General features: G+C 37.9%; 1 protein-coding gene and 1 long non-coding RNA gene across 3 annotated transcripts in view; one reads left to right on the forward strand and one right to left on the reverse strand.

The window, feature by feature from the left end:
- The window catches only part of naaladl2 (N-acetylated alpha-linked acidic dipeptidase like 2), a 421,085-nt gene extending 418,048 nt beyond the window's left edge, over positions 1-3,037 (reverse strand). Inside the window, exons 1-2 of the mRNA XM_032572669.1 lie at positions 2,221-3,037; positions 2,034-2,096 (exon numbers count right to left, since the gene is read on the reverse strand). The gene's annotated coding sequence lies outside the window, so the exon portion shown is untranslated. The remainder of the gene's footprint in view (positions 1-2,033; positions 2,097-2,220) is intronic.
- LOC116726125 (uncharacterized) lies at positions 801-25,814 on the forward strand. Of its 2 annotated transcripts, none has more exons than XR_004340548.1 (4): positions 801-961; positions 16,209-16,265; positions 16,752-16,875; positions 25,750-25,814. It is a non-coding gene; the product is annotated as an uncharacterized LOC116726125 (long non-coding RNA). The 2 variants fall into 2 exon arrangements; XR_004340549.1 differs by having other exon boundaries at positions 804-961; positions 16,755-16,875.
- The last annotated feature ends 1,888 nt before the right edge of the window (positions 25,815-27,702 follow it).

The following is a 27,702-nucleotide window of genomic DNA, read 5'->3' on the forward strand; positions in this document are numbered from 1 at the left end:
AAATATATTAAAAGAAAACATTTTTTTTAATATGGCATATCATTGGTGACAGATATAGATTTCATATTCTTGTTTCTGAAAGAAATAAAATAGGATTCACTTTCTCCACTGTCATTACTAACCTACGACGACAGGCAGATTACAATTCTAAAACAGCCATAAAACTCAACGTTATCATTCACAATTTTGTCTTTCTGCTCTTTGATTGGCCCTGTGGAAATTCTACTGGAGGAATCCAAATCAATGGGAGAAATCTCAGATGGAACACTGAAGGGAGATCAGAATCAAATGAAAATGTGTCGGGAGGTAATGGCCAGGATAACAATAAGAATGTAGGTTTAGTTCTTCAAGCACGCCGACCATCAGCCTGTAAAAACTTGGTTTCTGCTGGAATGATTTCAATCCTGAGATGCTGTTTAAGCCCTTGCTGCTCCAAGAAATCTATTCAAGAGGCACCAGTAAATAACATGGCTTATTTATGCAATCCCTTGATGTCTAATGGGTGATTGGGACCCATTAGACATAGACTCAACCAGGATACTTCTGCAAATACCTTGTTTATTCTCTGACTTTGAAACCCTTCAAAAAGACTCTGTGGTATGAAACAAGACACCACAAAGCATCTCAAGATTTATTCTCTCACACATTTATGCTAAAGAAACCAGCTGGCTGCAGACCGCTGGCTTCTCAGTGAGCGACATGCATCATTAACATCTTTAAATACTGAGGCGTCCTGCCTTTACAATCTTCAAACAGGCTGTCCTTCAACCCCCTCTGCTTAAAACCTCCCACCCACCACTCACAGTCTTTAAAGTGTTACTAAAGAAGCTTAACAGCCCATTGCAAAGGGTGTGCATGGGGCGTCTGTACTCCATAAAACCCGCTATAAGTAATGGTATTTCATCAGGAACTCTTATGGAACATACAGTGCTTGCTTTATGGAGATGGTTAAAGGCAGCAGGTGAGTAAAAGGATATTTTCTGGATTGTATTTGTTTTCCAATAATTGATCAAAGAGGCAAACTGGAAAAGTGGTTAAAACACAAACTTCTCTTAGCTGACAGAAAGTATGACTACAACAACAGGATTGAATTCTTGGAGCATCACATGATGTAAACACAGCAATGACGCATTTAGCAGCAGCATGCTAGAAAAACTAACAGAATACATTTAGTACGCTGTATACACAAAAATGTTTGGATTCCAAGATATTTCGCATTGTGTACGTTTCTAAGATTCAAGTATGTAGTAAACTAAGAGACGGTTTATCAACTCCATTCGACAGTAATGTTAAAAATCACTTCAAATGAAATCAAAGTAAAAAGAAAAATAAGCTGTAGATTTTTTAAAAAAAAGCTCAATTATATTTGCACCCAAGTCTAATGAATCTGTTGTTCAATGAAATCTTCTCCAATTGTTGATAATATTCCTCAAAACATTTTTTCACTCTACTGATTTTACATAAACGGCGATAAAAAACAAATGTGTTCACGATTTACAGCAAAAACATTCATCCCCGTGCTGTTTATATGGATATGTGAAGATCAATTCTCCGATAAAGAAATTCAGACATAGCATAATTTTCTGCTAAAGCCAATAAAATAGTCCCGAATGAGATGGGGAAATTTTGATAGTGAACCCTGGTCAAAGCCACATCTCTCCTTTAAACAAGTATCCTAAAGATTCAGAGAAAGCACCCGCGATCCAAAAAGGTGCAGTGTGTCTTTAATTCCTTGCCTTTGTGGCGGCGGCAGTGCTAGCAAGGGCATCTCAGGCAAACCACAAAGCTAAGGGGTTAAAGACGGTACCATGTTGGCTCTTTGTGAGCGGGATTCCACGCCATTTTTCCAGCTCTTTATTTTCAAGTCATAGCTAACCAGCTCCAACTTCCTGCCTGCTCAAAAACCAAACGCCATTCGAGGACAAGGATAAGAGAAGCAGAGCCGGGACACAAAAAAACAAAACAACAACAAAAAAACAGGAGGAATCAGTGTTTCAGGAACATGAAGGGAAGGTCATTGTCTGCAAGCTTACCCTGGGAGAAAAACAGAGGGCCTGAACCTGCCAGAACCTATCCACGGCGACCAGGAGGTGGACCTGCAAGAGACCAGAACAACAAAGACAGTTTGTGACAAAGCTGAGGCGCCGCAGTCCGAGAGGAGTGAAATCAAGTCTGACATTTTTCATTTATTTGTAAATGCCTCCTTGGCGGCACACTCACTCGAAGCGACAGTTGGGCTTTTACCAAGTTAAGGGGAGATGATGGTAGAATAGAGGGATCCTGACAGAGGTTGTAATGAGATGCCGCATTAGGGCCGCTCTCTCATCCACTCTCCCCTCTCTCGCCCAGGAGCACGCCCTTCACTTCTAATCTGCCACCCCGACCATTTGGAGATGGTTAACCCCGTGAAAAACTACACTAACCCTCTTTGGTGCGCTGATAAAACATTCTTTCTGGGTTTATTTTGTCGGAGAGACTTTGATGCTTACAAATGCTTTTGTCAAAGGGATTTTAGAGCGCTCAGAGCCTCGGGAGGGTTCGGGGAAAGAATCTCGATATGCATCACCTGCTCAAAATATGAACAGGTGCAGAGGATGGAGCTAACGGAGGGGAACTGGAGTAAAAAATACCAAGTTAGTGAACAGTGAGCATAAAGCAGACTTACTGTGACCTCTGGGAAACATCAAGTCATAGTTTTCATCATGCACACTTTTACCAATTCTTAGCAACATAAAATAAACCAAACCAAATATTTGTTAAAGAAAAGAGATTTAACACATTTTGTATTTGTACAGATTTGTTAAAAACTTACATTGTATTTTCATGTTTCTGCAAAGCAAGTTGTGACATAAACATAAAGAAGCAGTTATTTCAACAGTTAACCTAGACATGCTACACTTACTTTAGCTCACAGCTAGTTCAGTATTTAATGCTTCAAATCAGAATCAATGTTCAGTTTTTAAGAAAAAACTGAACACTGTTAAGGGGAGCAATGTTCTGACATTTTTCATTTATTTGTAAATGCCTCCTTGGCTCACTCGAACACCACACAAAGCCCATGTGGTGTTTTTCTTTATCTAAAACATTTAACTTGCTAAGAGGATCCAAGTCTGCAGAAAAAGTCCAAAAACCTTCTGGCTCAGTGAGAACAAGGATGCTACTTTACCTTCTGGCCAGGTAAACAGCGGTTAGCATAAACAACAAATAACCTTCTGATGCTATCTAGTTGTTAAAGTCCTAAGCCTGTTCAAATTTCAAAAATTTAAAATTTTGTGCTGAAAATTAAAACACCAAAGAACAAATCTGCTTTGTCTCCTAAAACTGACTCAACTTTCATTTAAACTGCTTTATGTTTGGCATCAATTTGTCAGTTTATATTTGTTGCTTTTAATGAATGACTTTCCTTAATGTAAGCCTAGAATGGTCCAGTTAAAGCATATTGCAGGTGTGACGAGTACCTTCAACACCAAGGCTTGGTAAAATACTATAGTAATAATACAGCCTAATGAACAGAATGCAAGAGTATAAAATACAGTGGAAATTCACATTACACTAACTTTACTAATGTTCCATTTTGAAAATCAAGTTTTAACATTAAAATACATTATTGTAATGTAATTTACCTTAGAATGACAGAAAAAAATGTGAAAGCGCGAAGGACTGTTTGTTATACTGGACACAAGAGCTTGCTGCAAACAGGAAGATCAGAGATTACAGTTTATAAATACTGAACACATATTTAGATCAAATTCACAAAATATCCCCATTTTCATTTCATTTCATAGACTTTATTGATATAGCACTTTTCAGCAACAAGACAATTCAAAGTGCTTCAAATGAGGAAAACATAAAACGTTGAGCTTCATAAATAAATATGAAATAAAAATATATATAAAAAAATAAATATAAATAAAAGAGTAACTCACAACAAATGGGTTAAAGTTGATTTAAAAGAACTCAGGTTTTCAGCATTTCCTCAGTGTAAATATATGCAAAGGTGGCTAATAAATCTACAAAAAGCCACTTGTGTATCATAACCATTAACAGAGTTTATGCATAAGTGGAATTTCCACATCAAGTGCTGCATTAGAAAAATTCCTTTGTTCACTAATTCATTCACTTCATTTCACTTCAACTCTTTTTATGCAATAAAGAGCTTTCTTTGGACAACAAAGACATTCAGTATAATTTTAGTCCCTTTAAAATCAGCTCACCTACATATGTTGAGGAGAAGAACAACCATTAGTGAAATACAGTAGGTTGTGATTGAGTAGGCAGTTAGAACGGAGCGATGGATTTAACTTTGGCCATAACTGCTCCTGAAATATGTCATCATTTTTGGTTAAATTTGAATACATAAAACCGTTGCTTTAAAAGCCTTCCCACTTAGTCTGCAGAAAAAAAATGGTGCACCTGTTTTTCTACCTTGAAATGAATGAAACAGAAAAAATCTTTTTGTAGTGTGGTCCTGCTCTCCCCACAGACTATAGCAGGTTTGTGTTCTGCCGTCCATGTCTGTGCATCACTGAAACCCCCTCTCTGTTGTAATCTGGTGGTATAGTCCTGGTTGTTGTGAGGGCTGGTTTTGCCTTTGCTAAGCCATTCAGCATATCTCAGGGTCAGTTTGTCCCTTGCTCTGTCCCTATCATCATTTTCACACTCATATTGCCATTTCATAACTTCCTATTTCCATCTTGTCCATCTGGAGAGAAACTTCCCTGTGGAGCTAAACCATTCTACACCAGTTTTTGTTGTCTTTCTTTACATTTGAAGGTTCTCACAAATAACTGGGATAATTAATCTTAGAAATGTTCAAACATACTGAATACACGTTCCCCTTCAGTACAAAGTGACTCATTGTCAGCCCAGTGGTGGCTTGATGCTGCCGTCCAGCTGTTTCTTGTACTTCATTCCGTTCTTTTTTCTTTTGGGAAGCACCGACTCCAGTTCCAGATCAAATATTATACACATTCCATTTTGTACTCATATATTCAAATAACTGAAGTTTAGTATAGTTATAAGAATGCTCAAAACTATATAGTTGGATATTTTTAAGTTCTGATCCCTGTTTGGGCCGGTTGACGGGTTACAACTTGTAATCACACTAAAATTATTCCAGGCATGCTCCTGCCTTTACATATTTACTCTGGTCACATAATGAAATGTCAATTGTAGGATATGAGTGGTGTTTGTACAAATTATTGGATAGTCAGAGAGAAACATACCGCAGAAGATTGCTTGAATTTCTCCCCACAACTGTATAAAACGGTAAAAAGAGCAATATGGTCAACACCAGCCAACATGAAGGCATATTGTCATAAGTCAACACTGCTAAATTATTGAAAAAATAGACATATAAGCTAAACAACAAATATATTTAATATCTTTAATCAGTTATTTAGGTTCTTAAAACATCAAATTGGTGCAAAGTTCTGTTCAATCTGTTCATTTTTTAAGAGTTTCAGGAACTCCTGATCAATCATGGAACTTCTTTAGAAATGTGGACTGTGGACCCTGACATTAGCATTGGGGACGTCTGTGCTAATGCTACATTTTTAGCATTGAGATGCTATTTTAGGTTTGAACAGCTTCACTGATAGGCTAACTCCTTCTAGCATGAACTGAACACAATAGTAGTCTTTCCCAGATACTACAGATATTTTTGTCTCCAAAAATATAAATTATTGTGATAAAGTTAAATATTGGAAACTCTTGGTGTCACACCCTAATTAGCTAATAAACTCTAAACATTTTCTTTGACTAAAGTCTCTCAGTCTGGGTCAGCAGGGCACAATGATGTGCATAAGACAGTCATGGACATGGACATGGACATCATGTTCATTACCCCCCCACCTCCACACAGAGGGGAAGACATCATTACTGAAGAAGCTGGTTATTCACAGAGTTTTGTGTCCAAGCATATTGAAAATTGAGTGGAAGGAAGAAGTGTGGTAGGCAAAGGTGCACCAGTTCTCTCAAGGTACAGCCTTGAGAGAACTGGACAAAATGAGAGAACTGAACAAAATGTTTTCAGCTCACTGAACTTGTAATGCTCAGTGCTTTACTAGCCACTATGCACAGACTAATCCACACTTCTGCTGCAGATGTGTTTCTCATGTCAGGCCATTCCTGAACCAGACTGGACTGTTTCTCAGTGGTCTACGATCCTCTCACATGAAAGTAAAGTTGACATTTTATTTGGAATTTAAGGTCCCAGAATCCACAGTCAGTGATGCTTCAGGGTGTCATGACTTTCCAGCAGGACTTGGCAGCTGCCTACACTGCCAAAGTCACCAAAAGCTGGTGCGATTATCATCCTGACACTGTGCTGGATTGGCCAGCCAACTCTCCTGACCTTTAACCCCAAAGAGAATCTATGGGACTCTCCTAAGAGAAGCTGATCTCCTCCACAACTCAGTGCAGTGTCCTCTAAGCTGTCCTCCCAGACTGAGTGTGTGTGCCATGGACTTTGCAGCATGTGAACAATGAGTTATGTACTTCATTAAGCTGAAGTAATTTCCCTCCCAGATATCATGTCGCCTTCGAGCCTCTCAGTAATCCATCCCAGCCGCCATCAGCTAAAATTAGCTCAGTGAAGCGGAGAGCCACACCTCGTCAGGACGCTGCAGGTAGGGCTGTCTGGCTCTACAAGGCGTCATTAAAATACAAGCTTTTAGATTCAAATTATTGTTGGTGCTGGAGATACAATCTGTAGGTTTTCAGTGGCATCCTCTTCATCATCCTAAACTAATATTATCCAAGCATTGCGCTGCGGTAATTACTGAAATCATAAGCTTGAGTTCAGGTCTCAGAAGGTGTATATCCCTATGACAGCTTGTTTTTTGGTAGACTTTCATTCAATATTTGCTTCTCTTGCCAATACATTGAAGCACTTCAAAAGTAGATTTTTTTTTTGTGAGGGAAAATACTTTAATGGACAATAACTGTCTTGGCAGTTCCAGTAAAAATGGTTTCCATAACCAACTCAATCATAGCTCGATTGAAAAAAAAAAGTTTAAATATTTTAAATTGATTTTTCCTTCCTGGTCTACTTGTCACAGTCCTTAAGCAGCCAATATGACATAACTACAAAAGAGTTTCAAACTGGCATTTTTTTCCAGACACCCTTTAGAAGGTAGTCTACAAACAATTGATGGTTTAACTGAAAGAACAGAACAGTTCTGGGGTTTTACAATTTGGTTTAAAATCTCTTCACTGAACAGAATCTGCTCTTTTGAAAGTTTTTAATTTATCACAGTGTTGCCCTCGTGTTTTTAGACTTGCATTCAAAAACATGCCTAGAGGAACATTAAATTTTGTTATAACTCATGTCATCCAAGGGGTGATGCTGTGGGCCTCAGCCTGCAGACTGTGAGACGGCCTCATCTCTGTCCTGACATGCTAACAGCTCAGTCATCAGAGATCAGATTCCACAGCAACATGTCCTGGATGACACTATCAGTTGTTGGCAGGCTCTGCTTATCGTCTCATTTGTTTTTGCCTCTCCTCTTTAAATCTCTGTCTGGTTAGAAAGTCGACCAGAGAGACGTGAAATCAGATATGAAAAATGGCCTTTGGAAGCTCCACTGAGAGCCCCTCCCCATGTGGTCGGGCCCCTGGCTGAGGGGTCAGAGTGGATGCTGAGCCCAAGTTAGAAAATCACACTGCCATTTTTATTTTTTTCTTCCCCCTTTTACATTTGAGGCAGCTGGCTAACGTGAATCCAAACTTTAATCAAGTCTTTTTCACCACTTGCCTGGATCACTGCACCACACTTTAGAAAGGACTCGGTGATCCCTGTGTCTCTAAGCTTTAGAGGGTACAGACTGCTCCTTTTAACTGGCAAACCAAAGTGACCACATTTCTGCTGTTTTAGCCTCGATGCACTGGCTGTCTACATTTTCAGGTTCATTTTAAATTATTTTATTTGCTTTTGAAGTTCTTAAAAGCCCTGCCCCGTCTGCCCTAGCTGCTACATCCCTACACACCCCTTGTTCCTGTCAGTAAGCTGATCAGCTGCTCTTCACATCAGCCCAGTGCTTTTGCTGCAGCAGCTCTGATGTATGGAGGACTTCAGCCTCTTCCCTGCCTCTCTCTTTTTAAAAACACATTTCTTCTCCCCAACCTCAGCCACCATCTAAGATGTTGGCTTTTGAATGGTTTTTATTCCAACCTTTTATGTTTTGCATCTTGGCTGCTTGTATGGTTGTTTTTGTTTCAATACAAGCAATAAATAATATATTTATTTTTAAGTCATTTTAATTCTATTATTTCTTTATTACTTTATCATGTAATTCTTCATTGTTTTGGGTATGGCATGTTGGTTTTGTGGGTGTTTACAGTGCTTTATAAATAAAGCTGCTAGCTTTATTTGCCACTGGTGTAAATTCCTGTTTTATATGTATTATTTCTGTGTCTCATCCGTTGGTTTCAGCCTTTCTATAGATGAACAATCATTGGTATTTTGATCATTTGTTAGTGGCATAAAAATATGCAGGTTTTCTGTGCAGAGTGCTGGAAACCAAATGAGCAAAATAATCATTGGCACAAAATTAAAAATCTTTTGTACAGAAGTTCATACAGAGATTACTGTAAAATATTATTTTAACCCTGATTAGGTGAAGGGTGAGGATATATTTAACTATTTGTTATTTAACTAATTGTTAATATGATGTCAGAGATATTCTCTCAGCCTAATGAGAGGATCTAAATGGCAGAAAAAGCTCCAACCTTCTTTGGTTCCCAGGAACCAACACAGTCAAACTCTGAGCCTATTTTCATTCCAACACCAGGACAGTGAAACGAAAATGTTTTGATGCATTTCAGCCTCTCATTTACACAGCAACAGCAATTTGGTTGTTACCATGACAACGGGCTCCAGAGTGAAACACAATGCAAGTCAAGTCCATTTATACCAGGGGTCTCAAACTCCAGTTCTCGAGGGCCACTGTTCTGCAGTTTTTAGATGTGCCACAGGTACAAAACACTGGAATGAAATGGCTTAATTACCTCCTTCTTGTGTAGATCAGTTCTTCAGAGCCTTAATGACCTAATTATTCTAGTCAGGTGTGGTGCAGCAGAGGCACATCTAAAAGTTGCAGGACAGCGGCCCTCAAGGACTGGAGTTTGAGACCCCTGATGTAAACCCAAACCATATGGAAACTGTGATGTCAGTCATTTTCCCTTATACCACCAGGCTCAGTTTTCACCTGGACACATCACAACAACGACTCCATGTCTGCTGCTGCTGCTGCACATCTTCAGATTATTTGGCATGTCAAAGCAAAATCTGCCCTTTGACATTGTGGAATATTTATGCCATCAGTAAAAACAGATTACATGCCCCAGATGTTGTGTAAAGGTTACGAAAACAGGCTTCTGCATCGGAAAGTTCACAAAGTGTCACTGCCTCCTACAGGCCTGGCTTGTGCACTACATCATTTTCAGTGCTATTTGCGTTTTCATCCCACTGTTGTGTAAACATTTATTTTTTTCTGATACACAAAAGAAAATTATTTTGGAAAGTTTGGCGATGCGCATGAATGTCGCGGTCACTACAGTCACAGCAAGGAGTCCGAGTATACGGCAGTAAGGTCCTGCAGAAACCTCCACATAGTTCAGGAAAAGCAACATACAAAAGAAAAGAAAAACAATCTGGCTTTTGAAGAACATGTACTCAGATTCTTTTTCATGTGTGTGTTATATGGACAATTACACATGTCAAAAAACATGCAGGATATTTAACCCTTTTAAGGATTAAGGATATTTTATTTCACTCTAAATTCCACGCATTCAGCCATTGTCTGTACCTGTTTTTTCTTACCAGGTTGTGGGATAAGTGGTGCCTGTCCAAATTTAACAATGCATAATATTAATGCAGAACAGTAGCGAGAGTTAAAAACAAAAATCGGAATCGACAGATTGTAGAATGTGGAAGTTCAGAAAACTGTAATCAGAGCATATCTTACAGTTAGTAAGTATATTATCAAGTGTAGGATATAATAACAGGCTAGTTTGATTTACCAATTTTAAGTCAAGATGAAGCTGTTTTTTTACTGCCTACAACAAATAGGAACAACAAAATGAAATCAGCATAAAGAGTAGAACAACTACAGTAAGAACTTGGCTTACTTTGAGTGATTGGATGTAGTTTGGTTTATTTCCTAAATGTGACAGTGATTTTTTTATTTCTTTATTTTATTTTATTTTTTGCTGTTTTGTACCAATACAAAAACAGTCTGAAGTAAAGATAAGAGAAACTGTAAACACTTACAATGACACTGACATATTAGCAGTACAACCTTATGTCTGTATGTCATACAAGTCTGCTTTATTTCCAAGTATAACTTGCTGCTCACATGGATTAAAAAGGGTATTTGAACTTTAGCTTGTGGGCATAAATTGTTCACTCAAACCAACTGGGCTCAGTTTGAGAAGAGAGAGAGCATCAGGACCACTAGTGGAGTGTAAAATGTAGATTATACCCCTGTGAAGTGGCTGTCCATCAGAACCTGAGCTCTTCCAGGCAATATGCCAATTAGGACATTACCATACAGACTGCCACTGAAATTATACCTACGTCAAGGCTGAAAAGAAATCTTTTCAAAAAGCTGGCAGATGTGGTAACTGTCAGACTCCCAGATGTCTCAGTCAGAGCAGCTGAATAAAAATAACTTTAAAATAGTCTGTACCCATGCATGAAGTTGCTCACCTTGTATGATGATGGGTGGCTATTTTTATAACCATTTTGACACCTTGACTTCCAGTGTAATTCTCATCATTTAACAAAGTGGATGAAAAAGACAAGCACTGAGATTCTTGTATACCAGTTTATGCTATGAAATGGTGTAAAAGAAACATTTGTAAGTTATTGTCATACACAACTCATTATGAGATTTCATAATGAGTTGTGAATGACACAGAAAGATTAAGGTTTAGACGCCACATTGCCAGCGCTTAAGATTTTTTTAATGTTGAAATTTGATGGTTAAGGCTGACACTTGTTCTCTTGTGGTGGCATCTTCGTCTTTAGAAGAACAATGAAACTATTTTCTTTACAACCCCTTAAATACTGTCTACATGATCTCATTCACCCAAGAAAGAACCCGATCTGAGCAAACGTTAATTAGTTTTACCCCTTTAGCTTCTTGCATCTGTCCGCCAGTCTGACATGATCTGAACCAGGTTTGCCTCCCACTTTCAGCTGGGAGATGTTTGAGGATTCCTGATTTATGCATCCCATTTCAAGTGACTCCATATTATCCAGATCTAGACTTTGACTCAACCCATAAGTCCTCAGCTAGTTCTTGGTAGATTTACCAGCATGTTTTGGCTTGGTGCAGTTTTTTAACAAATGGTCTCACATTTTTCTTCAGGTAGCCTCTTATACACAGCAGAATTTATAATAAATGCTTTGGGGCTAATGTGCCACAGGTGTCAGATTAGCAGTTAGGCTGTGTATGACTGGGTCGATGTGTGCGTATCTGCTAAAATGTGCACGTCAGGGCTGCCTTTCTTTAATTATTAAGACTTTGTCTCACCTCTTTGATAAATAAAATTCCACTATAAAGATGAGATTTCGACAATAACATGCTGTTATTGTAGGTCAACATGCTAGTGCTAGCTGCTGTTATTAGGTTTTTTTTTAGCTAGTTTTAGCTATCAGCTAGCTTTAGCTTTGACATGGGTTTTTCATTCTGCATAAAACTTGTTACTGTAGGTTAACATGCTAGTGTAGCTAAGATTATAACATTAGTATTTTAGCTAATTTGGGCTGTTTGTGTTTTTTCCCTCTGCATGGATTATGTTACTGAAGGTCACCATTTTTGTCCAAGATTAGATGTTATCATTCATATTTTAGCTAGTTTTAGCTTTTTAGCTCATCTTACCTTATAAGCTGCTACGACTGAACAGTATAGGTTTGAAATCAGTATTCTGCAGTGATTTCTAATAGTCTTTTTTTAACTGAAAGGTTTCCCTCCTCTTCAGCAGTTTTTCTATATGGATTTTTGTCTGTTTCTTACATATCTGCAAGTTTAATTTATTTCAAATTATTCTGCAATTTTCATCAAAAACATTCAGCTTTACAACGTTCCCACTGCATTTTCACAAGAAATGCATTTTTATTCTAGTTATATTTCATATTTACTTGCATTCCTATCTGCTTCCAGTCGGGAGTTAGGTACAGTCTGACTTGAATCACAACAACCTACCATATCATAAAATTAAAAAGACAAGCAATAATATTTTTTTGTGGGTTTGTAAGAAAGAACTGCTGCTGCCAATTTTAAATTCCTCTCCTTCACTGATGTCTGACGGGCTATAATTTCTATTCTCAGTCCAGTGGAGCCTACTGAGCAGGAAATTATGAAGTGACGGTTTAGATTTTTAAGCACTGATTTCATCCGGTTTTAAATCTCAAAAAAATATTTCAACATAAATAAAAATAGATGCATCTTATAAAACAACCAGGCAGTTGAGCTAAATCACCCTGTGCTTCAGTGAACTCACATTTTTTAGTGTCACCGTTGAGTGAACATTTCCTCTAGTTAATGTCGGCCTACATATTGATGGAATTCCTGTCTGACTAATGGCTGTAACAGAAGTTGGAGTGAAAATCTTGGGTAGAACATTAATTTTCTAATTTCCCTGTCAGTCTCAATTTTGTCCTTCAGTCTGTCAATAAAGTTGCATTGATACTGCAAAAAGGCCATTTAACACATGGCAGTTGTTAACTGATTATTGACGAGAACTACTTCTGTCTAAAGGGAACAAATCCTTTACAGCTACTAGAGTTAGCTATTGCTACTGCTGATTCAAATTACTTTTATTTTTGGACCTAAGTAGTAACAGGGATATTCTGTTGAGTATTATTAATACTTTTTTTGAAAGTCGCTTTTTACTGACTTATGGGTCTGCAGTGTTGGCAGGCAGGGGGGCAGTCAGTGACATCAGAGGAAGCTGTGGAGAACAGCAAGAGGGAAATGTTCTGATTGTGTAGCAGTCCATTTGATACTCAAATAACAAAACATTCCACAGCAGAGATGCATATCAATACCTGCATTGGTCTAGACATTGAAAAAAATATAAAAAATTATACAACGGGCATCTGTGACAATGTGAACAATCCATAAGGACAAATCTATTCAGTCTAGTTCCATGCTTTGTGCTCTGAGCAACATCATGCTTTATTATTTATGTTACATATTTGCAGTTCCTAATTGCATTTTCAAACCATTTGAAAAAAAAAAAAAAAAACGTTTGTTGCTGTTTATTTTTTATGTGTTTGACCAAGGTAGTCAGTTTATTCAGTTTCCTTTTCATTTGCTGTTAAACTCCTAATTGCACTGACTGAACAAATTAAAGTTGTGTTGTTTTTACATGTTTGAACAAGCTTGTGAAGTTGTTGGTGTGTTTAAGTGTGCTGTACTGGTGCAGTTATCAATTTGTAACTGCACCAGACAGTAGCAAATAAATCCATTTTTAATTCAGTACAGTTATGTTTGTGTTTAAAAAACAAAACATTTTGAGTCAATTGAGCTGTTGTTCTGTATTGGATCTGAATCAGCTGAAACTAAACCTCAGGTATCGGAAGTGAAAAAAGTGCCTCAGTGATTCCTTAAACCACAATTCAAACCACAACCCAGAGCAGACTGGACTTGTTGAAGAAGCTAAGATCCTTCAAGGTTTGCAGCAAGATGTTGCAGATCTTCTTTCAGTCTGTTGTTGAGAGCATCATCTCTTCTGTTGTCATCTGTTGGGGCAGCAGCATCAGAACCAGGGAGCTAAAAAGGCTCAACAGCCTGATAAAGAAGGCTGGTTCTGATCTGGTTGTGTTTGGTTCTAATCTGGTTCTGTTCTGGGTATGACTGTGGAACCTCTGGAGATAAGATACAAAGAAGGATTTTTTAATGAAATCAAGAGAATTGTGGAAAACCCTGACCATCCTCTTCAGATCATGGTCAGGGTCTTAAGGCCCCAACGTACTCAGGCACACTTCAGTCCGCGGAGGTCCGCGCGGACTAGAAGCGGACATGTCCGGGCTTTATACATGTCCAGGCTTTACATATAGATTTTTATTGCCGCGTACGCATACTCGGTGTGGCACATTAAACTACCCGGTGGAAACAATGTTCACATCGAACTGGTTTTCATGTGACACCGGGGTGATACGTTTGAGAATAAGGGTTTTTATGAGTTCATGTTGTTTCAAAGTTGACAGTCAACATAAAGTTGTCACGGGGACGTGATAGACACGTAAGCGAAAATACTTAACAGCAACATGCTTTATATATTCACGCAAATATTGACATGGTGAATTATGCAGAATTACAAGAACAAAAAACAAGACATCATCCCAGACTTCTTTATCAACAGCGGAGCAGAGAGGTGGTCCATAAGTTGAGTCTGACTTTTTTTTTTTTTCCTTGAACAACGGCAAGGAAAGGATGATCGGGTATGTGCTCATTTTTGACTGCTGCACAAATTATTACACTGATCACAATTGTGCTTTTGGAACATAATAAAGCTTATTGAATGGATCCCTGATTACAGCTAAAGCCAGCGCAGCCTCCTGCAGGAAGCTGCGCTGGCTCCGGGCAGCGGTTCACTGTCTTTGCCGGATGAATCGACATGTGACTGCCATTCTCTGTCCCATACTGAGAGGTGAGTTAAGGCTTCCCAGATGGAGAAGAAGCAGATCTACCTTCCCAAATAGTTTGTCAAACTTGCTAGTTCTCATTAGGATTGTGTGAAATAAAGGAATTTGTCACAAGAGAATTTTAGGTAATCATTACGCTCAAGTATGAAGACCCAACCATCCGCGGACAGTCCGCGCGGTTCATGGAACCGCAACCACAATACGCCCGAGTATGTGAGCTTTAGAGAAACACAGTGTCTTCAGTCAGAGGCTTCTTCACGTCCCTGTAATATGGCCCCTACAGGAGATCTTTACTGCCAACAGCCATCACCATCTACAATAACTCTTTGAAGAATTTGAATTAATAAGAGTTACAACAGCACTTAATTTTTCTGAGATCAAATAGCCTACAGTATTTTTGAACTTGTATTTGATGCAATGATACAGTTGATAATATCAAAGCTAACAATAAACTATTTAGAAGGAAGTCCACTTGTCTGGCTCTGTCTGAGGTGACCACACAGAAATGGAGTGCAGACCAGAAAGAAGGCATTTGACATTTAAATGCCATTATGTCAAAATAACTTTATATTTTATATTTTGTTCTTTGTTTTTATTTCCAAGCCAATTTTTGGCACTGGTGGTATAGTTGATTGTGTAACACCAGGAGCTATCAACAAGCTACAAGAACAAGTCAATATATAGAGACGAAAATACACACTCAGAAAGTCCTTAAAAGCTCTGAAATGCTAAATTAAGAGGAGGGGCCCTCCAGGTTCCCCGTGGCACTCAATGGAAGCTGTCATGCAGCAGGGCTACCACTAGAGGGATGAATGCTATCTGCCGGTTTCTCAGAGCTGTAGTTCCTCCTTTGTCCTGCTGGAGCTGCAGCTTGACGCCCCTTCCGTTGTTGGTGCTGGTTCGCAGCTGCATGAGTTTGCTCTGGCAAGTCTGCATGTTGGATTTATATCTTAACATAACTGTAGGCTTATTTGGAACTTGCATGTGTGTTTCTCTTATTTCTCTGTGTTAAACCCTCAAATAGGTTGAGGAGTGTGTAGAATGTGCTATGCTTCTCTTTCTGTGTCTTCTAAAAACTTAAAAACTCCTCATATTTTTTAAAGTGCAGACAAAAAGTACAGTTTTTACAAACTACATATTCCTTTTGGGATCATTTCTGTTTGATTTCATTGTATGTGGTTCATCATGATGAGTGATGGAAACTAATTGAAGGTTCATTGAATTGAAGGTAAAAGGTTCTTCAGGTTTGTGCAGCACTACTAGTGCTGCACAAACACTGGTAGTCTGTGCAGCACTACCACTACCACTGGTAGTGGTAGTGAAGTTATCAACTGCAATCTGGCAGTTCAGGTGAAAACAAGTCTTTATGAAATCCTGTCTGCATTTCATTAACAATTCATTCCTTCATGTTTTTAATATGACAAAACAACAGCACTCTTTGACCATCTGTGACACTTTGCAGAACACCTCTAAACATTTTTATCCTCAAATATTGGAAATGGAAACATTATGTGCTTTTCTCACAAAATCTTTCTAATTTTCTTTTCAGGTCTGCAGGCAACAAGAAGGACCTACTGAGGTCATTTGAAGTTCATCTTTACTGTAGGTACGACCTGAAGCTTTGTCTGCACACCGTGTTGCAAAAATTGGTTCACTCAATGATTGCCGCTTCTTTTTGAATAGAATACCATGAAGTTATCAGCTTTATCATATTTTTCAGAATAAAAGCTTAGTACGTACAATATGCACACAGCACTTCAGTTTTTCTACAGAATTTTCAAAAAAATTGTTAAAACCATATTTTTAATGAGTTACATACTGCAGCTTTAAAGTTTATGGTTTTAACGTGGCAACAGACTACGAGGTAAAAATTCACAATAGCAGTTGTAAAAAAAAAATTATTGGTTCAGTTTTCCTGTACATACTGTGCTTTTTCCATATATTTTGTGGCATTTAAATATTTCACATCATTGAATGTATTTTGAATGACAAAAACAGCCCGTTTCAATTAAGGTCAAGGTAGTTATCAAATGATTTGCTTTGTTTCTGTAGGACCTGGCTGATGTATGCTATGACAAATTCTTCTGTTCAGCAGGAAATCCTGAAGGACATGTGAGGCCATGAGATTAAGGCATGAGGACTTCGCTATGCACTAGGAGATGATCAGCTTTGGCTAAACAGGAGAAAATGAAAGAGTGGGGGGAGCCTAACATATTGTGAGACATAAATGTGCTGTTCATGTGTTAAACCTACCAGTGTTGCTGAATTTAAACAATTTTGTGAAACTTATTCACAGCCTATTGAAAGCTTGATGTCAGTTACTATAGTCAAAGATTGCAGTAACCAAATAAGGTCTAAAATGATGATTACTTTTTCATATCAGGCCAGGTTGGTGTGGAGGAATTTTTTCATTCAATAAGACATTATTTGAAAACTGCATTTTATGTTTACTTGGTTTCTCTTTGCTTTATAATACACTTTGTTTGTTGATTGGAAACATTTAATTGTGGCAAAAAGCAAATTTGGAAAGGTCCCATTCATGACATCCCACAGATGATAGAATATCATTCATATTTTCATGTTTCATGCGATTGTTAATGCAATAATTTCATGATCATTACAAATAATATAAGGAAATAAAAATGTTTTTATTTATTTTTTAAAGATGAATACATTTATTTGACGCATCCATCTCAAATAAAAAATTAACATGTAGACATAAAAGGTGAGATGGTGGCGATGGTGGTAGGTGTTCGCCCCACAATTGGCAGGTTGCTGGTTCCATCCCGGCTCCTATAGCCTCTCTCCAGAAGACTGCCCCAGGGCAGCTGTGGCTACTATCCAGTACCTCACCACCATGTGAGTGTCTGGGTGAATGACGGTAATATGAAGCTCTGTGAGGTCGTCTAGACTTGATGAAGCAATATTTATATAAGTCATTTATACAAAGCCATTTACCATAAATTTTATTGAATTGTGGCACTTTTGGTTTTCCATAATTGATGCAGTCCAAACTGTTCATTGTTCATTGCAACACATTTAAGATACCTATTGTTCTACACCTAATAAGGCATCTCTTTATTTATGTGTCTTGTTTTTCCGTCAAAGCGGCTCGTACCGCTGCAAGCAGCTCCACGATGTATCATAATGTGGTTCGATCTTATCTGTCTCATAACAAACTGTTATGACGTGGTGAGAGTTTTAACAAATATGTAAAAACATATTCTATAAAATAAGTTACATACAGCAGATTTAAGTTTTGTCATCTGTCCCAGATAGAATTAAACATATTTTTTGGTCTAACATTTGCATTTGGTAGACACACATTGTTTTGGTTTAAACATAAGATTGACAGTTGAGTTTAACCCAATAAAACAGATACATAAAGAATGTCTAATACAAATAAATGTATTTCTAATACAAATAAATGTATTTCTAAAATTGAGTAAAACAATTAGAGGCAAACAATCAAACATAAACTTGTAAGCTCAGAAACTCTCGACAGTGAAACTTGAACTTGAAGTGACGATGTAAAGGTGAGTGTCCCTTCAATGAGCATTTCAATTTTAATTATGTGTCAAGCAGACACTGAACATGTTCCCATTCCTCATGGTGTCTGTCAGCACCCAGGGGCCGAACCCCTGCTGGAGGGCCTCATTAGATTAGGCTCCCCAGGAGAGCTCCATCCTCAGCAGAATGCAACTTTTCCATCTTCCATATCAGAGTACTTCTTTTCTGTTTTCCATCCTCTGACCTCGTCCAACTTATTTGTTTCCAAGACGTTACGTCATAATGTAGTTAGCATTTTTGGTAATAACATAATCTAACAGTATGATGTACATGACCGTTACTTATATGCAAATTCTAAAAACTCCATCAGTCACATTTTCCAACCAGAATTGTGCAGACTGTATCAGTGCAAACCTTCATTAGCGTACCTGGTACAAATTGTTTATTGTTTCCAAAGTATTATTAAAGGCCGTCACAGATCTAATGAGGACCTTATCTAAACAGGCCAAGATTAAATACTAGCGTTCCTTCAAAGTGCCACACTATCCTACTCAATCAGTGGCAACCAAGCATTTCTCATTAATTGGATCTCTAAATATTCAAACGAGTCCTTATATGTTGATCTGTAATCCATCTAAGAATGATCCCAAATCGATGTCTTAAAGGCAGCAAGGAGGCCATGTTTTATGCCCCTCTGAATTTAAATCAATTAAGCAAAGAATGGAGAAGCTAAATGACCTGTGTATAGTACATTCGATAAGCCTATAATTACTGCCCACCGATCTCCTGCGCAGTATATTGGCCCATGAATAGGATAAAGGTCAGGATGTAACATTGTGCATTGACTTGGTTTTTACACTAATGGACGTCAATACAGAGTGTGTACTGCCCCTAAATGGCAAAGCAATTTAATTATTTGTCATAAAAATATACTCATAATGGAGAACCATTATTATGTTAAGTCATACTGATCAATCTTTAAGTAGATTATTATCACCCAGTTGTATATTTCTTTTAAATGTTAACTCTGCAATGATTGATACAGTTATTTAATGAAGTATGAATTTGCACAGCAGCATTTACAATAACACTACATTAAAAAAAAACAAAAATAAAACAACTTAACAGTGAAACTAGGCAATTCACACATAGTATACAAACATTAAGGTTGGCTTGAAAGCCTTTCTTTTCAGAAAAAATCCTTTCATAGATGAATATTTTGAATATTTGAAATACCTGTTGCAAAGAAAACATTAATTATGTATTCATCTATTGAAAAACTTAAATCCAACTTTAAATTTCGACTGATGACAGTCTAAAGACAGGCTGGGACGTTCTGCAGGCATTCTAAAATGATTTTTGTCTTTTTACCCAGCTGCCACGAAATGTTTAGGAAATGATCACAGACGATGCAACAAACAGCGTTCTCCCGTCTGAAACACACTGCATGTTAGTCTCATCACATCACATGCTGTAAAGGGGTCATACCTCCGGATGAGCTAAGTTTAAAATTTAACTTCTAAAAGAAATTGTGAATTATTTAACAAATGTATGCATAGTTCCAACATCCTGTCACTGGCGTTGGGTCATCAGGCTTCACCTACTAGTCACTAAAAGATATATCATTGTTTTCTGGAACTTCTATATTCTTTTGTTCACTCGGTAAAGGTTTAGAGAAATGCGAAGTAATGTTTTAGTTAATTTTCACTAATTCACAACAAAAGTCATCTCACTTTGGAAAACAGATGAAATTTTAATTTGGTTTTAAGCAATGAATGTCATATAATTCATTGTAAAATGCACTTTTATCACCTCATACCGGTATTTCTGTAACTCTCATTTGATTGAAATTAGCCTTTAGTTTAGCTGCCAAGACGTTAAAGTGGTATTAGCAAACGAGAGCACTAGGTCCAGGTTTAACATCCATTCTGTTCAGTTTTAAACCCATTTTAAAAGTCTCATAATTGTCTTACCCATTCTTATTTGTCTGAACTGCTTCTCCTTTACTTGCCTCATGTGCTCCTGAATCAGCTGACCTTTGACTTAAAGACATTTTATAAATCCAGAGGAGACTTTTGAACTTTTCACTTCCAAAATGTGAGAAGAGCTGCAGCTGCAGGCTCCATCTCTTGCTGCTCCATTTCTTGATCTTTTCTCCGTGGTTGTAACCCAGTGAGTTTATCATCAGTCTGCTAATATTTTACCCTTTGTTTCAATTTTCTGCAGCTCCTGTGTGGTAACTCATAGCTGCTTTATAGACCTATTCTTGATTTCTCTATTCTGTTGTTTGGTCAGCTGTTTTGTTTTTACTGAAGTGCTTCAAAAATAAAGCGGGATGGGGTGTGCCGTGGTGGCGTAGGGGATAGCGCGACCCATGTTTGGAGGCCTTGAGTCCTCAACGTGGCCGCAGTGGGTTCGACTCCTGGATATGACGATATTTGCCACATGTCTTCCCCACTCTCCTGTCAGCCTACTTTCATATAAGGGACACTAGAGCCCCCAAAAGAACCCCTGGAGGGGTAAAATAAAGCAGGATGGAATAGTTTTATGAATAAGATGTATCTTGCAGGTTAACGTAAACCTTTAAAATCCCCTAAATTTATATTCAAACATTTATTTTCATCATGATCCAATTGGATGTCTCTTCTTGCATTGCAGAATAATATATTTACTCCTTTAAGACAACTGTGAAAAGAAATTAGCTGCAGAATTCTGAAAAAAGGAAAAAAAAAATTCCCAAAATATATTTGACAGTCAAAGTGAAATACTCTGTTCTCCTTATTTTCTCAGTTTCTGTGGTTTCCATCTTTCTAACTATTAGCTGTTCTTCATCTGCCCTGCACAGACCTAAAATGTATCATCAGTCTGTTTCAATTCAGTAACTCCATTTGAAAGATTTAGAGGTTGTTTGTTTGCCGCAGGAAGCAGTTGCTCCTCATTTCCATTCCACTTCTCACTCTGCAGCTTACTTCAGAGCAACTTATCGGCTTTTCTGGTGTGATTGACAGCTCAGAGACACCTTGCGATGACTTCTCTGCCTCTGTCATGTTTCGTCTCTCTCTATCTTCTCTCCTCTTCCTTTTGATGCTCTTTGTCTCTCCAGCCTACATGTAGGCCTTTCTTTAACCTCCCTAGGGACCTCTCTGTCCCCTAGCCTTTGGAAGCTCAAGGAGAACAGTCAATAAAATAAACTGGCTGGATAAGGAAATATATATTTATATATTTTCTGTTTCTCTTTATACTTTCCGCCTCCTTCAGGTCTGCCGCAAAGATGCACAGCTGGAGCCCAGGCTGATTGACAGCTCCGGGGCTTATTTTGTCAACTCTTTATAAGCAATCATCTCCTGTGACTACTTCTCTTGAGACAGACACACTTTGAAAGCATCAGACCACCACCTTTTTTAAAAGCATCAATTGTTTTAAGTGGCCAAGTGCCTTGAAGCGTTGCTTGCATGTTGGAAGAGTTCTAAAGCAGGAAAATACAAGTGTTTCTGTAAGACTGAAGCCCGGCTCTGGGTTGTTAGGAACTATGCTGCTGAAGCCTCTGACTCTTCTGCTTTAGAACTTACTGCAGTGTTTTATTCCTTGCAGTCTAAGATTAGGCTTTTCATGTGGATTGAATCGGTTTTTCTCCTTGATGCATTTTATGAGGGCTCCTAAAATATTTGTTCTAAAAATGTTTGGTATGTGTCTAGAACTTTATTTAAACTGAACTTGGGAAAGTGTGTTGTGTTAGAAGAATGGTGGGCCACCAGGCTGAGCATTGTTTATTTGAAATAGGGTTTTTTTATACTCCAGTGACCGTAAAGATGGATTAAGCTATAGGTTTATGACTTACACTTCAGTTATGAACTGTGCATTTTGTTTTAGCCTAGGTCATCTTTGTCTAGTTCAGAACTAGACAATAAACCTTATGTCCCCCAGTTACCTCTAGAGAATGGCACCAATGTAAAGTTAAGCAGATATAATGAATGGACTGATGGATGTTTTGGATGTTTTCTGTCACAAACGCTCAAAATAATACATTGAAGTTTAAAGTAATGTGAGAAAAGGTGAAAAATGTTTTGCAAAATTCCAGATCCTTTTTAAATTTTTCTTTAGCTAATCCATGTCAATCTCTCAACATGAACCAATCAGTTCCTATTATTATGTGGAATTTAAGCAACATAATAAAACCTTCTGAACCCTATATCACATTATGAATGGAAGAGATGCATCATGTTCCAGCTGATTCCAGGCTCTGACTAACAGCTCTTATTAGAGCAGAAATGCTATTTCATGTCTTTCAAATGGTAAAAGATATTCAGTGTGTTTTGCTGATGTATCTTATTGCCTGTCATTTTACAAAGGGCATCCCTGACATTTCTATGCTAAGCCAGATAAAAGCAGCATTCATTTCTTCAGCATTGTAACATTTGAATTCTACCAGATTTTAGCACTGTTGCAAGTTCAAAAACGTCATTTCTTTCCTTTCAGCTAGAAAGGAGATTTAAAAAGGAGTAACTGCCTGGAACATCAGGGTCAACCTGTAACTTTGACAGTCGAAGGAATCTGAACCTTCACATAATATTTAGAAGCTCAAAAGCATCATCTGCTTGCTGTCCTGGATCTCTTCAAGGAATAAATAGTTTTTTCACCAAATGTGATATAAAACAAAAAAATCACTTTGAACAACAGAAGTATGCGCAAATATAGACAAAAATGTCTCAAGAGGGAATTTCACAGTAGTGACTCACAACTTAAGAGCTCAATTACAAAGCACTGACGGCCATTGCTTCAGAATTTCCAACCCTGATGCTTATTTTATTTGTTTGACTTAGAGCTCTATTTGTTTGACATGTTTGACTCTGTGGTGGGAGACAATTTATAGGGACATAAGAGGCTGGATCACCTGCAAAAGAATTAAGTGTGTGCTTTTGTTTTGTTGCGCCAATATCCACTGCATCATGCAGGTCCGCCTCAGGATTAATGTTTTCATTTTAGCCCTAGACAAAGCTGTATCGACTTAGCTTAAGCACACTCTAAATATGAGATGTCCACTGTGGAACATTAAATGTTCCAGTGAGCAATTGATCCTTGCTTGGGGTCAAAAGCATGAAGATTTGAAGTTAAAGTAAAATATCTGTCTCACTAAGTCAAATGATATAGCGAGGTTAAACTGGTTGTCCACAGCCTGTGGGCTTGGTAGTTACAATTCAGAAATTGATTAATTGATATTGCTGAGGACAGACAATAATGATTTCCAAACCCTATTATTGGCCAGGGGTGTACTTTTTTTTTTTTTTTACTAAACCTGTAAATAAACCCAAGCTGATTATGCATTCAGTAAACAGAGGAAAAAGCACTAAAACACATGAAATAAACACACACAACTTCTCGCCAAGATGCAAATGTAACAAAAAGAATTTCCAGTTGAGCTACTTTAATAAACAAAAGCATGAAGCAAATAACACTCAACTACTACGTAAGTATATAAAAGAATAATGACACTAATACACTCCCAGAAGGCGAAACAGTAAAAACATGCAATAAAGAATAAATTGAATAAAATGATGCAATGTTCAGTATGAACTGAGTATGTTAAAAAAGCAGGTTTCTTTTAGAGGAATTTGGAAATGAGGCCAAGTGATTTTTCAACTAATAAACGAATACACACTAATATGAACTCAGAGCATGAGAAACCCTGTGAAACCAGCAGCATGATGAGAAACAACAGGAGAATTTGTCAATAAACTGCTTCTTTTTTCCAAGTGAAGCTGGCACAAACTTAATGGTGCATTACTGCCACTGTCTTTGAGGACCAAGATATACCTAAAATGGGGCAGCTTAAACAAGCCAAGATACACACTCACATACACTAAAAAATAAAAAAGCCATTTGCAGATCTCCTATATCCTGCAGAAATGATCTTTTATTTCCTTTAAGAAGCACAAGAGTTCTCTGATAAGCAAACCTCTCTAAAGAGTGAGATTTCCTCTACACAAAGCTCCTCATCTCTCTTCTCATCCTCTCTCTGGATCCTTTCTGTTTCTTACAACTATTAAGGATTTGTTCCATTGATCCTCCTGCTGCCATTTCTTCCATAAGCCTGTCTGGTGCGTCCTCGTTACTTTTGAAAGTTTTGTTCAACCAGTGCATGCTCCAACCTCGACGTAAAAAGTGCTATTTTGCTCTTCTATACTTCCCCCATTCATGCTAACTTTAATATTGGGTTGAAACCATACAAATCCCTTCCATTTTATCTTGATTCCATGTGTTGTGAAAGTATATGACATTGTAACATGCATATGCTCTTCATATTAGTTTATAATTTGTTCACTTACATGTGCAGAAACCCAATTAAATTTTAGCTGACCAACCCACACTTAAAATCCACCACCCTTTAAAAAGCATATCTGAGCTCCATCGTGACTCAGAAAGTCAGGATGGATCCACACATCCTATATGTACATAGGAAGAGATTTATTTCCTTCTCATGTACAGATATGGACAATATATACAACTTCTCTCTTCAACTCCCTCACACAATTGGAGTATATAAAATAAACCTCCATACTAACCTCCATATAAAATAATCCTCCTCTTTATAATAAACAAATGAAAACAAAGTCTAGCCCTTAGCCTTTGTAACACACTACTTTTTGCCAGACATAATCACACACACACACACACACCCCCCCACCCCCACACCCCCCCCACCCCACCCCCCCACCCCCACACACACACACACACACACACCCTATAAGGTTTTGACCTTATATATTTTTTTGTTTCACTTCATTTTTGCCTGCACTTTTTTATATGAGCAGTATAATTATGCAGTAAATATAAAATGTCCAACACAGTCACTGTCCAAAGTTTACATATACTCTGACAGAGTTTATGAGTGGTTTGCATGAAAGTGCCATCCCTGGTGATAAAGAGCGGTGCTCTGTGACAGTGTCATATTTATAATGTTTTTTAATAGCAGAGCATGTTGAACTTTACTGCTGTAGATGGTAAACACTGAGAACATTTTACTATGTAAAAACAATGCTGGACACTTTGATCACTTGCCATATGTTTTCTGTCACATCACTGTCCAGTGTTAAAAAGTATGAGTTTAAATAAAAGGATGTCTGCTGCATTAATGCAGCAAGGTAGAGAAGTGGTGAGCGCTACTGTCTCACAGCATGAAGGATTCCTTAGGGTGGATTTTTTTTTTTTCTGTAGATAGTCTACCTGAGTAGATTGGTCTTTAAATCTAACAAAAATAATGTATTAGAAATATCTACTGAAAAAATAATGAGCTAGACTAAAAATGATAGATAGATAAAGATAGGAGGAAGGTGCTGTATGGCAACCCATTCTCACTGCATGGTCAATATATGACGAGTTGGGAGTGAGAATGTGTTGTGTATGGACATGAGGTTATCCTGAGCCAGTGCTGTACTTATGCTGTTGCAGGTTTAGGTTGATGGAGGACAAACTGAACACTTTTCCTCACTTTGCTCCTTTCTTCTTCTACTGTCCAATTTGAATTATGTGCTGTTATTTCAGCTGTTGACTTTGTGTTTTATCTGTTATTTTTCTCCCTGTAGAAGCTGGAGCTCCATTCATTCTGTTTGACTGCGATTCCTTCCTGGAGGACGACATCGTCCTGAGATAAAAAAACAAAACGTTCTCTCTCTCCTGCTGTTTACTTTTTACTTGTTTTTAACTTAGAAAGCACTTCTACATCAGTTCTTCAGCTTCCTTTTGTGTCTCTGCTCTGTCTCCTCAAACCCCCAGTTGGTGGTGGCAGATGAAGAATCCCGATCTCAGGTTTCTTCCTGTTAAAGGAGAGTTTTTTCACTCCACTGTCACTACATACATGTTATGTATGAGGGATTGATGTAATGTCAACAACACAATGTAAGTGATTGTCTTTCCTTTTTTTTTTTTTTTTTTTAACCCCTCCAGGGTTTTTTTTTGTGGGCTCTAGTGTCCCTTATATGATAGTGGGCTGACAGGAAACGGGGAAGGAGAGGGGGGAAGACATGCGGCAAATGTCGTTGGGTCCGGGAGTCGAACCCGCGACGGCCGCGTCGAGGACTCAAGGCCTCCAAATACGAGTCGCGCTAACCACTACGCCACCATGGCACGCCCGATTGTCTTTTTAAAGTTTCTGTCTATGTTTCTGTGTCTTATTATTCACTTTGAATAACAAAAGTGAGCTTTATGTGCTGCTTAAGGACCGATTAAAATGTATGTATGATTGAACTGAAGTGACTTTTTGTAAAGCGCCTCAAGATGACATTTGTTGTGCTGTATAAATAAGCTAAATTGAATTAAAAGTATTTTCTGTATTATTTGTCACAATTGCAAATTATTTTTGCTACCAAACAGAGCAGATGTGTAATAAAAGGATTAGTAGTTTGGCTGCCTCATAAAGCGACAGGTGTGTACCTGCAGGGAGTCAGAGCCTTACTGGGGGTAGCAGTTAATATTATATTAATATAATATTGTTAATATAGAGCTTGCTCTCCTAGAATCTTTAAGTCCCTTTTAGCCTTTATGATAACTTCACCCAGACTCTAGAGCTGAGCAGCTTTAGCTACTACCAGTAGATCTACCTACAGGATTCCAGTGGGTGTCCATAGGCAAATACAAAAAAAAAGCTTAAATGATCCTTTGACTTTTTAAGAAGAGAGTAACAAAAATACTACTCTAGACTTACCTGCTACATGAGGCTATCAAGTGTTCATTTGTGCTCTTTGTCTTTGTTGTGCCATTTGATCATTTTCACCAGGATGATGTGCTAGGAAGCCCATAACACTTTATTTTTAATAAACACACAACACAAATCATGATGATGATTTTGAGTGCACATTATCATAATAATTAGAATCTTTTGTGAAAGCAAGCTTACCTGCAAGTACTTCAAATCAGAGATAGGAACAGTACAATTCCATTAATGCAGACACTCTGGCTGTCGGTTCGGTTAAATTAGTTTTACTGTTGACACTTCCAAGTTTCTTCACTTTAAGAGAGTAAGAAGGAACAGGCCAACTGCCAGACCTCATTAAGCTTAGAGGTATTCTGTCAGACAGGCTGGAAGAGGCATCAGATCCTTTCAGATTGAATTTGTTTGGTTCAATCATGGCAGGCAGATTGCTCGCAGACATACGATGAAACATGAGAAGTAAGCTTGATTTGATCGTAATGACCGCAAGTTGATTCTACCTCAAACAGTGTGGCTCTCTAAAAATTATTTTGGAAAAAAGATTGCTAATGGCTCCCAATCAGCCTGCTTTAGAAAATCTGAAAAGATGTATCATTTCCTTTGCTGTCGAACAAGCCTCCTCCCCTTACGCTTCGTCTTCAGTTTTTAAAACTGACTCGACAAAATCTATGTAAAAAAATAAATGTAAATTCTAAACAGATGTTATTTATAAATCAAAAATATTTGATCATAAATCTGTAAACAATATATGTTTGAATGTGTGCCTTTTCCCAGCCTCAGCATGTCTTTCAGAAGAAGAAAAAGACAGTGCGGAGATTTTAATTGCCTT

The sequence above is a fragment of the Xiphophorus hellerii genome, chromosome 9 (genome assembly GCF_003331165.1).
Source record: "Xiphophorus hellerii strain 12219 chromosome 9, Xiphophorus_hellerii-4.1, whole genome shotgun sequence".
NCBI classification, from domain to species: domain Eukaryota; kingdom Metazoa; phylum Chordata; class Actinopteri; order Cyprinodontiformes; family Poeciliidae; genus Xiphophorus; species Xiphophorus hellerii.